The 10,868-nt window shown below is 39.6% G+C and overlaps 1 long non-coding RNA gene across 2 annotated transcripts in view; it reads left to right on the top strand.

Annotated features, from left to right (window-relative positions):
• The window catches only part of LOC143215912 (uncharacterized), a 234,547-nt gene that overhangs the window by 67,804 nt on the left and 155,875 nt on the right, over positions 1-10,868 (top strand). For both annotated transcript variants that reach the window (XR_013010478.1, XR_013010479.1), the window contains exon 2: positions 10,780-10,865. This is a non-coding gene — a long non-coding RNA (uncharacterized LOC143215912). The remainder of the gene's footprint in view (positions 1-10,779; positions 10,866-10,868) is intronic.

Below are 10,868 nucleotides of genomic sequence, written 5' to 3' on the forward strand. Positions count from 1 at the left end.
TCATCTATTATCCTTTGATGTGCTGAAATGGGACACTTGAGTACGGCGAAATAGTGAAATTAATTTATCATTTGTTTTCCTTTTCTAAACGACGTCTGCTGTGAATGAAAGCGTCACTTAGGCTAGGGCTTTTATGAATTTATGACAAAAATTATAGCAGGTCAAGTGCGGAACATTAAAAACAGTTGGAGAATTAAAAAATTGTGTTGTTTACAAGTTGTTAAAAGTATTAAGAAATAAATGTATGCAGCCTCTGGATTTCATTTTGCATAAAAATCAGCAGTCTACATTTATAAGTTGATTCGCGTCTTTAAAAATGCTGACACAATGAAAATGTAGTGAAATCGTACATTAAACATTAATTTAAAATCAAGAATTCATGTGAACCAGTTTCTTTGTCTCATTTACATTTACGAAATACAATTTATATAGAATTTCAAGCAGCGTAAAAAGTCCTTTAGTTTTAATTATAAGTCTTCTATATATTTTTTAACAGAAAACTGGTTTAGTACAGTGGTTATTATATAATTTTCAACCAGAGTGTACAGAAAAGTGGAAAATAGGTAAGCATAGTCACCGTTTCGTAGTCGAACGTTTCGTGTACCCTATTATTGATTTGATATGTACCCTAATATTTGAATACTTCAAATTTATGATCAGAATGAACAGAGGGAGATGATAACCTGATACGGGCCTAGCGACAAGGCACATGCACACCATTATGCTTTTTCCCCTATACGCATAACTCCACACAATCAAATTTTGAAAATCTTTAACAGCTTGTATCTCAATAACTATTTGTTTGCGACATATGGTTCCTATCTACATAGATATGATAAACAAAATTTAAAGGGACATTTGTCGCTAGGCCCATATCAAGTTATCATCTCCCTACCCATTCTGATCATAAATTTGAAGTTGCAAAATATGAGAGAAAACCTTATATCTTTATGCAAAATAAGCAAAAAATGAAAGTATAGTACAGGCGTTCAAATCAAATAGTTATAAGACAAAATTTCCAATATATGCTAGTATGATAGATTGTCGATTTAGAAGAGGGTTAGAAAGAGAAGAGTTACTGGAGCAAGTTAGGAAGAAGTTTTTACAATCTCTCTTCGAAAGCCTTCCCGACTTACCACTTCTGTGTACTGAAAAAATAATTAGCTACCTAAGCTATAGAGATTTAAGAATTTTATTAGTTGCTTGAGAGATATTAATAAAGGTATATATACATAATATAACTTTATTGTTCCCCACAGGATTACAATTCGTACAACACCTGTTCCTTTGTCCACCTTTCCTCCTCACGCCGCTCTTACCGTAACCTTTTCCTAACTCTTATATTTAGAAGTTTCTATCTCTTGCAATCGGTACATGCGATTTTTATTTTGCATAAATTCGTTCAGAACACGTGTAATTAAATTCGTACATAATTAGATGTATCTATGTGCATACTCGTTCATTCTTCTTTCCGTGCTCGAACAAAGCTTACTTCGTTCATTTTTGTATAAAAACATATGAATGTTTACAATGCCTCGCGCACAATGTATGTATATTTAAGTTATTTTTCATTTCTGTGCTCGCACACAGTCGAGTCCAGGACCATGTGCGTCCATCATGTTTCTTTATCGTGCGCAAGCTAAACGTATGTTATAGTTAAACGCAATAAAGAGAAGTGTAACATTTAAACACCAAAGAATATACGGATCTTGTTCTCAAATACTGGTCTCCCAACATTCTGTGAATTTCTTCCAAGCCTCTCCGCTATCCAGTGCCCGGAGGCACGAACCTCTCTCGTCTCCTAACATAAGCCTGCATTCTCTTTACAAACGAAATTTAAGTTTGACCTTCATGCTCGGAGTTCAAGGTCATTCAAGGGTCACGTCACACGGCACATATTTGAACGTATTTTTCACTTACATGTAGTTATTTTAAAACCCATTGAAAACTACGAAAAAAATTACGCAAAGCATTCTGTTACTGTGACAAAATTTAAGGTGATATTCTGGGGGCCACCCTGCACACGGAATATCTTTCTGAAATCGAAACATTTGATTGAACTGTTAATTTATTTCAGTAGAATAACTTGCGAAAGTGGTGTCTGTAATTAGTTTTGCCAATGTGAGCTCTTGTATTTGCAATTAAAACTAAAAGTTGCAATTATAAAGCATTGCCGAGGGATTGTTCCCCGGTAATGCGATATAATAATAATAGACTCTGCGAACACCGTGCAAAAACAAAATTGGATCCGGGTATCGTTTAATTAAAGTCCCGTCGAAACGGTCGTTCTTAAATTTCTATTTAATGCCCGGCAGAGAGCGCGGGCTGGTGATAAATAACACATGAAATTGGCGAATGCGAGGTTTAATTAAAAGTGGAGAGAATGCATAAAGCATTTCTAGCCGGAGGAGACATGATTCCCAAAAAAGTGTCGTGCGGTCCGACGTTCGCCATTGCTTCCGCTCGGAGCCGGTTTCCAAGTTATGTGTACAATCAATTAATTGCGCCTGGGTGATGCGGTTGCGGCAAATTAATCCAAATAGAAACTAATTATCTGATGCGACGGCTGATCGGTTGAAGCGCATGGCATTTCCAATGATTGTGCGGATTACGATACGCTGTCGGGCTTATTTTAATAATCCTCTGCATCGCCTGTATTATGAATCGCTTTGCCGTCTTTTATTTACCCATTTAGCTGTTTGATAAGAGGCGGACTGCTAATTGACGAGTGACTCGGTTCTGATTTCGGTCTTCGAGACCTCCGTGAGGGATTGCAACTGAGCTTTCACTCTGGGGGCCAAAAATTGTCAACTTTTACGAATGTAATATTATGCGATTCGACGAGAAACTGATAAAACTAGTAGTTCACTGGTTTAAAAGTTACACTCTTATAGTCATGGATTTATCGCACTAGAATTTAAAGTTTCATTATCTTTTTCGTCGAATTGTATAATATCAGTGAAAGTTTAACCCAACTATCTCTTCTAGCAGCTGGCATAGTGAATTTTGGATTGCGAATTCTTGGTTCAATTTTTCTCGTGCCTTTTACTAGTCATTTCGATCGGGTTGGTAAAGAATAGAAGCTCTAGAACCTCCCCAAAAGTCGGCAGCTTGATCAGAGAACGTGAGAACACTGCCACGAGCCAACAGTTTACCGGAAACGTGCAAGCAACGTGACCGATCCCGAGAATCGTTAACACCCGCGGTCAGTTACAAGCCATCGGTACATACCGTTCCAGAGTGCACAGTTAATTTCCGCGCTGGTCGTCGACATCTAATCAAACAAAGTGGATTAATTAGAAGAGCAGGCTGCCACTTATTCGCGTGGCGTTCCCCCGTAACAACACACCGGGCGTCACGGTATTTACCAAACACGGCGCAGCGCCCATGATTTGGCGCTGACACCGGCTCTATTTCACCCTTGCCTTCGCCACCGGGAACCTGGACCACTTACCATAATTTCCGGCAATCTCATTCCCTACAATTTTCTATTTCTGAACACGTCATCGAGCTGCTCAGAATGTTCATTTTTTGGACACTATTCAATTCATGATTTTAGGATAAAGATTTAAGAAATCAATTTTTCTGCAAATTATTAAAACACACTGTTGTATAATGAAGAGTATGCAGGTCTTGGTATGCAGACCAAGGACCTTCACGCAAAATAAAAATTATTTAAATAAAAATAAATTTTTTAAAAATACCACGTTTTTTCAACCAGTTAAGAAGTTCATATTTACTTCAATGTTGAATAACTCGAATAAAAAAAATCGCACAATATTCAACAACCACACAATTTACACAGGGAAGATAGCCCTTCCAAATGATATTAACGCGATTTATCAAAAAAATTTGTTGCTCCCCGTATGATGTTCCAAAGTTGCACAAAATTTTTGTTAACCGTCAATGTTGTCTTCATCTCGCTATAACTCGGTAAAAAACCAACATAACGACAAATTGAAACAGAGCATCTAAAACTAGAGGTTTCAGGCTTTCAAACCATTGTTTAACGATATCGATACGACAATTTTTGACGGAGTTACGATCACGTAAAGTGGGAGCAATTTTTCGGGTTCGCACAAGTGATCCTTTAATTCTTTTGAGGAGTGTATTATTTACCAAAAAGAGCTAGCGGCTCGGCCAGGTCGGTTTTAGAAACTCCGAGTTCAGATTCATGATCAACGACCTTGCAAACATTGTTTTTGAAATGTTCAATTAGATCTGAAGTGTCTGGGTCACATTTTGGCGCTTTGGGAGCACCGTGCGCGTCGCCATTGCCGTGGCATCGCCGGTTGTTGTCGGCTCGATTTAATGCCTTGAAAATGTTAATTTCACCTGGGGCGGTGCGAATCTCGTTTATCGCCGTGTTCACGGGCCGGGGCTAGTTCGTTAAACCCGTCCTCTTGGTGTCGAAGACTATAACGAGATTCGTCGGGGACGGGGTTCGACTATGAGGGTGGGAAAGAAAGAGAACGTAACATGGTGAGAGAGAGAGAGAGAGACGTAATTCGACGTGAATAACGAGGAGGGGCTGATACAGATGTTCCCGAGACGAGGTTTATCGGAATCCACTGGATTCAAACGAGCCTCCCACAAGCCTCCCTCCCTTTCAGCCTCTGCTCTTCTTTTGTTCTCCCGGCCGCCGCGTCGAATCGATTGTATTTTCACCTTGGAAGTGTATACCCACGTGGAACACAACGAGACGTTCAACGGGTTTGTTATTGAATCGTTTGAAGGCCCTGGCCACTGTAATAACTGATTCCGGGAATCGGTGACCCGTTGCTGCACGCAGATTCGATGAAGCGGGGGTGCACCGTTGGCCTATGTAGACGACGACACTGACGGGAACTCGACGGTTCAAGTATAGTCAATCGCAGTAATCCATGATTACATTTCACTGGGATTCGCTCGTTTACATGGCGACAACCCAGCCCTATCATTTAATGACCGGTGGCTGATACATGCCGATTTTCCTGAAACTTTGAAGTTACCTGCACTTCGATCGTGCCCGTTTTTTTTACTTTAACACATTACCGACCGGTGATTATTGCATAATTTTGAAATATCTATGGTACACGGCTAAACACCTTTTAATGGAACCTTCAACAGCAACACCAATTTTCATTCTGAGCTAACAAGTCACCCAGATTGTAATGTGAGAGAAAATTTCTACGCTTTCCTTTGGTACAGCACAATTATTGAAAGTCCTATTAATGAGCTTTCGGTAGGTAAAGGGTTAAGGGAGGAATCAACCCTTTTGTCCGAACCACCCGTTATTTACGGGCTGATAAATAGCAAGTAGAATGAACTATCGAAAAATGGTTCAAGTGAAAATTGGATCATCTCTCTGGCTCCATAAATCCGAGTAAAATTGTTTTTGGAGGAATCAGTATTTTGGAGAGATACGATGTAGCTTTTACTTGAACCATTTCTCGATGTCTTTATCTACCCTCGATGACAAACCGTACATAACACTCGACGGGACACAGGAATTGAAACAAAAGGATCCACGACGCAGTCACTATGGTCCGAGTTCCCAGCGGGCGGTGTACAATTATTTCGAAATAGTCTGCAGGAGAGTACATTTGGACGATCAAAGCGGCTTTCGTGTAAAGAATTTTATCACTCGCTGAGCCCCGTAAGAAAGTACGTCGCGGCACTGACGGAATCAGTGCTGTGGCAACGCGGCGCACTAAAAGTGCATAATTACCGTGTCCGGGGGTGCTTGAATCCGTTCGAGTTGCAGCAGTCGCGTGCGAATCCCGAGTGCAAGCGCCTCGGATGCAGAAGGGGTTGAATACACGACCGGAAACCGGGACACCGGGCCCGGCTGCTTCCCGCTGCGAGCGTACCAGTGCAGACACGGCTCTGTCAACCACCTTTCACCCTTTTCCAACCCCCTCTTCTCCTTTACCGTCACCATGGCGTTCATTCCCGCGGAGACAAAGAAAATTCTTCGCCAATGAACGGGTCCCGAAAACAAACTTCCCAAAGGGACGGATTTTTTTATTTTTCTGTGTCCTTTAATTCGTTGAATCGACTTTTAATTGCATTCCTCTCGCATTTTTGCTCGTTCTCCACCTTCTTCAACCCCTCAGCTCGCCGTTGCATGTAATTCCGTGTATTGCGATGGAACCGGCGCGTAAGCACCCCGCGGAATTGCACCGCTGTACGCTTACGAAGTTTCCCGGATAAAACTGGACCCACTTTGCACCCCTCCGACCACACAGATGCACACATCGCCGCGTAGACGCGTCGAATGCAACGCGGTTACTTTTTTCCGTCTGTGTGCCAAGCGCGCTGCTTTTATTGCGGAACTTTCGAAACTGTTTATTGTTTGATTTATTCCGCTGCTTTGCTTTGTCCGCGGTGTTGTCATTAGCAGATTTTCTTCAGCTTCCGGAACAATAATGCTCGAGTGCTCGTGGTCTTGTGGATGGATCAGCTTAGCAGCCGAAGTTCGAAAAGTTATCGTTTGTGGATTTTGCTCTTGCGATTATGCCGAGCTGCAGGACAGAACGAGATGGACGCTATTCCAGAATTTTGGTTTTTATTGCAGTTTCAGTCCACTGAAATTGTCGATGCTGGAAATACGATTTTTAATGGTTCAACTGATTTTGCGATTTTTTTACTATAATGGTTTCCGTATAAATACGTCGTTTAGTTGTTATCAGTTTAATGTGTTCTTTAAGAATTATTTTAGCAAACAGTACATTTCTATTCGTTCACATTTTACCGCGTAAATTTTATAATTTGCAAAATTTTTAAAGGCATGGAAATTATAAAAATCAAATTGTAACTGATCTAAAAATGTATATTTGCATAAGCGTATGAATATTTATCTTTTTTCGCGAACAACCGGAACGTGTACAAATCGTAAGCACAAAATTGTGGCAGCATAAAAATTATAAAAATGAAACTGTAACTGGCATAGAAATTTATATCTTCCCCGCTCAGACAAGCGTAAAAATATTTTGCTTCGCCAAAACAAAAATATGTGGTCTCTCAAGCGGAAGTTGCAACGTGAGCGGAAAACGTTTCGGATTGAACAAACCGCGTCCTCCGAGGATCATTACAATCATCCCAACCAAAATATTTTTGACTTCTCTGGGGCAGTCGGGGTATATTTTCATTATTGTTGAAACTGTTTACACGATTTCCGATAACCAACGGTGTGTACGCTTCGGAAAAGCGGATTGCGCGCTAACGACATAAAACAAAGTAGCTTTCGCGCGTTAACTGTTTTCCATGCATGACAAACCCTCGGATATTGGACACGGCGACACAGAAGACACAAAGGTGTAAATAATCCATTCGCATGAAAAAGAAATGTTAACCTTTTGCCGTGTAATTAAATTTCATATTTTATCCATTCCCTCTCATCATAATCATCTAAAGATCGGTATCGTGCAATATTTAAAAATGTTTAAAGCAGTTGCTATTTATTATGATTAATTTTGGTATATCATTTTATTTAGAATAGAAAAATTATTGGAAATAAAACCGTTTTTAAATTAGTTTTTGCTTATTCGCTATCCTTTTCTATATTCTAATTATAAGAAGGAATACTGTAGGTACACGATACTGCTAAAAACGCGTAGTTTAAGTTAGTATGAAAAATATTTAGAACAATTTTGTCATTTGCAATTATTACTATTATATCATTGTGTATATTGTGATATCATAGCACAATAGAATTTAGTTTTATGTACAAATTATATAATGAAAATGCAATAATATAATTATTAGTTATTCACATTTGTCAACACATAGCTGTGCACTGTGCACTAATAACACTAATAACAATTTCCACATAATTTGTATTGTAGCACAAATCAGAACAATTAGGTAATGCATCACTAGACTGCGCATTTCATGCAGTTTTATCTAATTGAGTAGACGCATTTTAAGGCAGTAAGAGAGATTAAAATAATTGAAAAACACCAATGTATTATCTTCAACTTGTTAAAATGATTACCGTAGTTCTTTTTACGATATTTTGACAAAAAATACAAGGGAATTAGCAAAAAATGAAAGTATAGCACAGGCGTTCAAATCAAATAATTATAAGACAAAGTTTCAGGTAGTGCGACGTTTTTTTTTTTTTAATGGTTATATTACGTCGCACTTAACCTGCTAGGGTTTTTTCGCGACGGGACCTACACAGTTTTTATGGAATATTTCCAGAGGTGCCGGGCGCGGCGTCGGAATCGAACCGATAACATTTTTGCAAAGGAAAATATCGCTTCAAATGGTCTCGGGAACCTCCTATTTCCGGGAAGTTCAGGAATTTTGGGACACCCTGTATAATACTAATAGCAAATCTTCGTATTTAATCTTAGACTAATAGGTATGTATTGGTAAGTTTCCACATAGGTAGTCTTTAACTTGTAACTTGTTACTTGTATATAAGAAAGTAATAAAGATGTATTTCAGTCACTATTTTAGATGCTCAAGTAACTTTTAGGCGTTGCTGTTACACATTTCGCAAGTGTCCACATACTTTTGAGCGGCAGTGTAAGTAAAATTTCGGCCCCAGTATTTTCGGATATGTATCGGGACATACATATAAGTTTCTGCGACTTTGCCTATATCTAAAGAGTTTGTAAAGTCGAGATATGATTTTCAGAAATTCCATTTCCACTGGCGCGTATCATAATTGGATCGATTCGGGAACGACCCGGCGGCGCGCCGCCTCTGGAAAAACACCGGGGCACAAGTTTCTTCGAAATGCAGAGTGGTGTAATCGACGTTCCCGGCGCGCAGTGCCACTCATACAACCATTTTCACGGGTTCTGTCCCATTATTGTTTCACGGATGGAGTACGGACAAAGCTTATCACCGTTCTCACGGTTCTGTTCCGTCATTGTCCCGCGGACGGCAGTCGGACAAAGAGTTTTCAAGTCGTATAAAGGGTGTCCTACGCACCGGTAACATAATGGAACATCTTTCCTCGGTCTTCGTCCAACGTGACGTTCGTCCGTCTCTGTCCTCGGCTTTTCTCATCCACTTAGACTCTTTGACTTCAACGGTGGAGTATAACGTCGAAACAGGAACGGGATTTTTTTGTCGGCCTTCTCGAAACAGAAACTGCCGGAACCGGAATTTGAATTATCGCGACCGTAAGTGCCCCCTCGTTTTCGAAATCGTCGCCCGACCCGTAATTATCAAAATGGTCCGACCACCGAAATCATGTAATCGTCGATTTTCAGAAAACTTCACGGGAACTACTTCGACAAGTGCTCGGAATTCACACGAAAATTATTTAACGCGTTCTTCCTCTCGACATAAATTTTGTTCATTTATAGAATTGTAATACACACACACACACCCCAAGTAGCCACGTACGTCCCTAAAACGTACGTTTCAGGTCCAGTTCACGTCCAAACGTCCTACGTCCATTCTGCGTACGTTTTAGGGACGTACGTGGCTACACGTGGCTACTTGGGACGAATATGTGTCACAGGAGAAGAATTTTTAATTTAAACGTCGAATGAATTTTTGTATCGATCGAAAGTAAATATTTCATGAGAAAACAGTGCTTCGTATATTCAGAGAATAACTCTGCCCAGGAAAATAGTTGCAAAAATCGGTTCTATGATCTCCTGCTTTGACAAGTCCTCCGTGTAACGAGCGGAGTTTCTGACGAATATTTTTTTCATACTCGGAGGGAGAGTTTATTTGAGGAAATTTCTATTTGCAGGCGAAAATATTTCATTCCAACAGAAATGTCAAACACGAAATGTTAAAGGTGAGTCATGTGTACAGGTGCTCGTGTGGACTCGCCCTGTAACCGAGTATACGAGTACTATATAATTACATAATCATATTATGAATACATGAGTTTCAAGTGGATGAAACTGCACGAAATACACTGAAAATATTCTACCCTCGGAGTTAACGTTTCGGTGCAGGTACGATTAATTAGAAAATCAAATATCACTTCCTCAGGAAATTTGGTGTCAGTGTTGGAAGTCATTTGTTAGAAAATTAAATTAACCAGGTCTAATAAACACGGTCTAATAAATAGACTGCGGATGTTCATGCATTTTCCAATTTTTGTCGACAAATTTTAAGAACGTGGAACGAAATAAAATCATATTTCTAATGGAAAAAGCCTTTGCAGATTCGAGACAAACGGAGACTGTACAAAATTCGACAGAATTTTATATTCCAGCTCTTTCAACTCTTTTTCGAACATTTTCATAAACCATAAATGCATAAACATCCGCAGTCTACTAATAAATAATATACGTATCCTACCAATTTTCTTTAAACCGAAATAAAATTCTACTTTGGTTTTCTTAATGTACAGCTTTTGAAGAATATACGAGCACAAAACAGATATAAATGTTCTCCTTATTTAGGAAATTATACGAACTACAAGAAAGTTCTGATCACTGTAACCGTAAAATAAATCGTAGGGCAAGGGGTTAAGTTAAAGTTGATGAACAGTCCAAGCCCATCGTATGTTAAAGCACACTCAGGAAAGAATAGCAAAATACTAAATAAATCGATAGAAGACATTCTCTCAGCTAAATATGAAATTTGTGCAGCTGATACATTTCCCGTTGATGTAAAAATTATGGACCATCCTCTCTTTTTTAACGAACTGAAAAGACTCGTTAAAAATCGCTAAAGCACAACAGACTTCCACAATGTAGATAAAGCTCGGATTGAACAATTTCTGAAATAAAGCACGGGTGGCAGCGATTTAATTGCTCGTAAAGATCTTTTGTTTGCGGGAGTGAACTGTTTCATTGAATTTTTGATGCGCAGGGCGTAAGAGGACGCCGGGAAGTGGCCGTTTGACTCGCAGAGGCAAGCATCGTAAAAGCCGGAAAGAAACGAGCCGGAAACAGAAGGTG

This window comes from Lasioglossum baleicum, chromosome 14 (genome assembly GCF_051020765.1).
Source record: "Lasioglossum baleicum chromosome 14, iyLasBale1, whole genome shotgun sequence".
NCBI classification, from domain to species: domain Eukaryota; kingdom Metazoa; phylum Arthropoda; class Insecta; order Hymenoptera; family Halictidae; genus Lasioglossum; species Lasioglossum baleicum.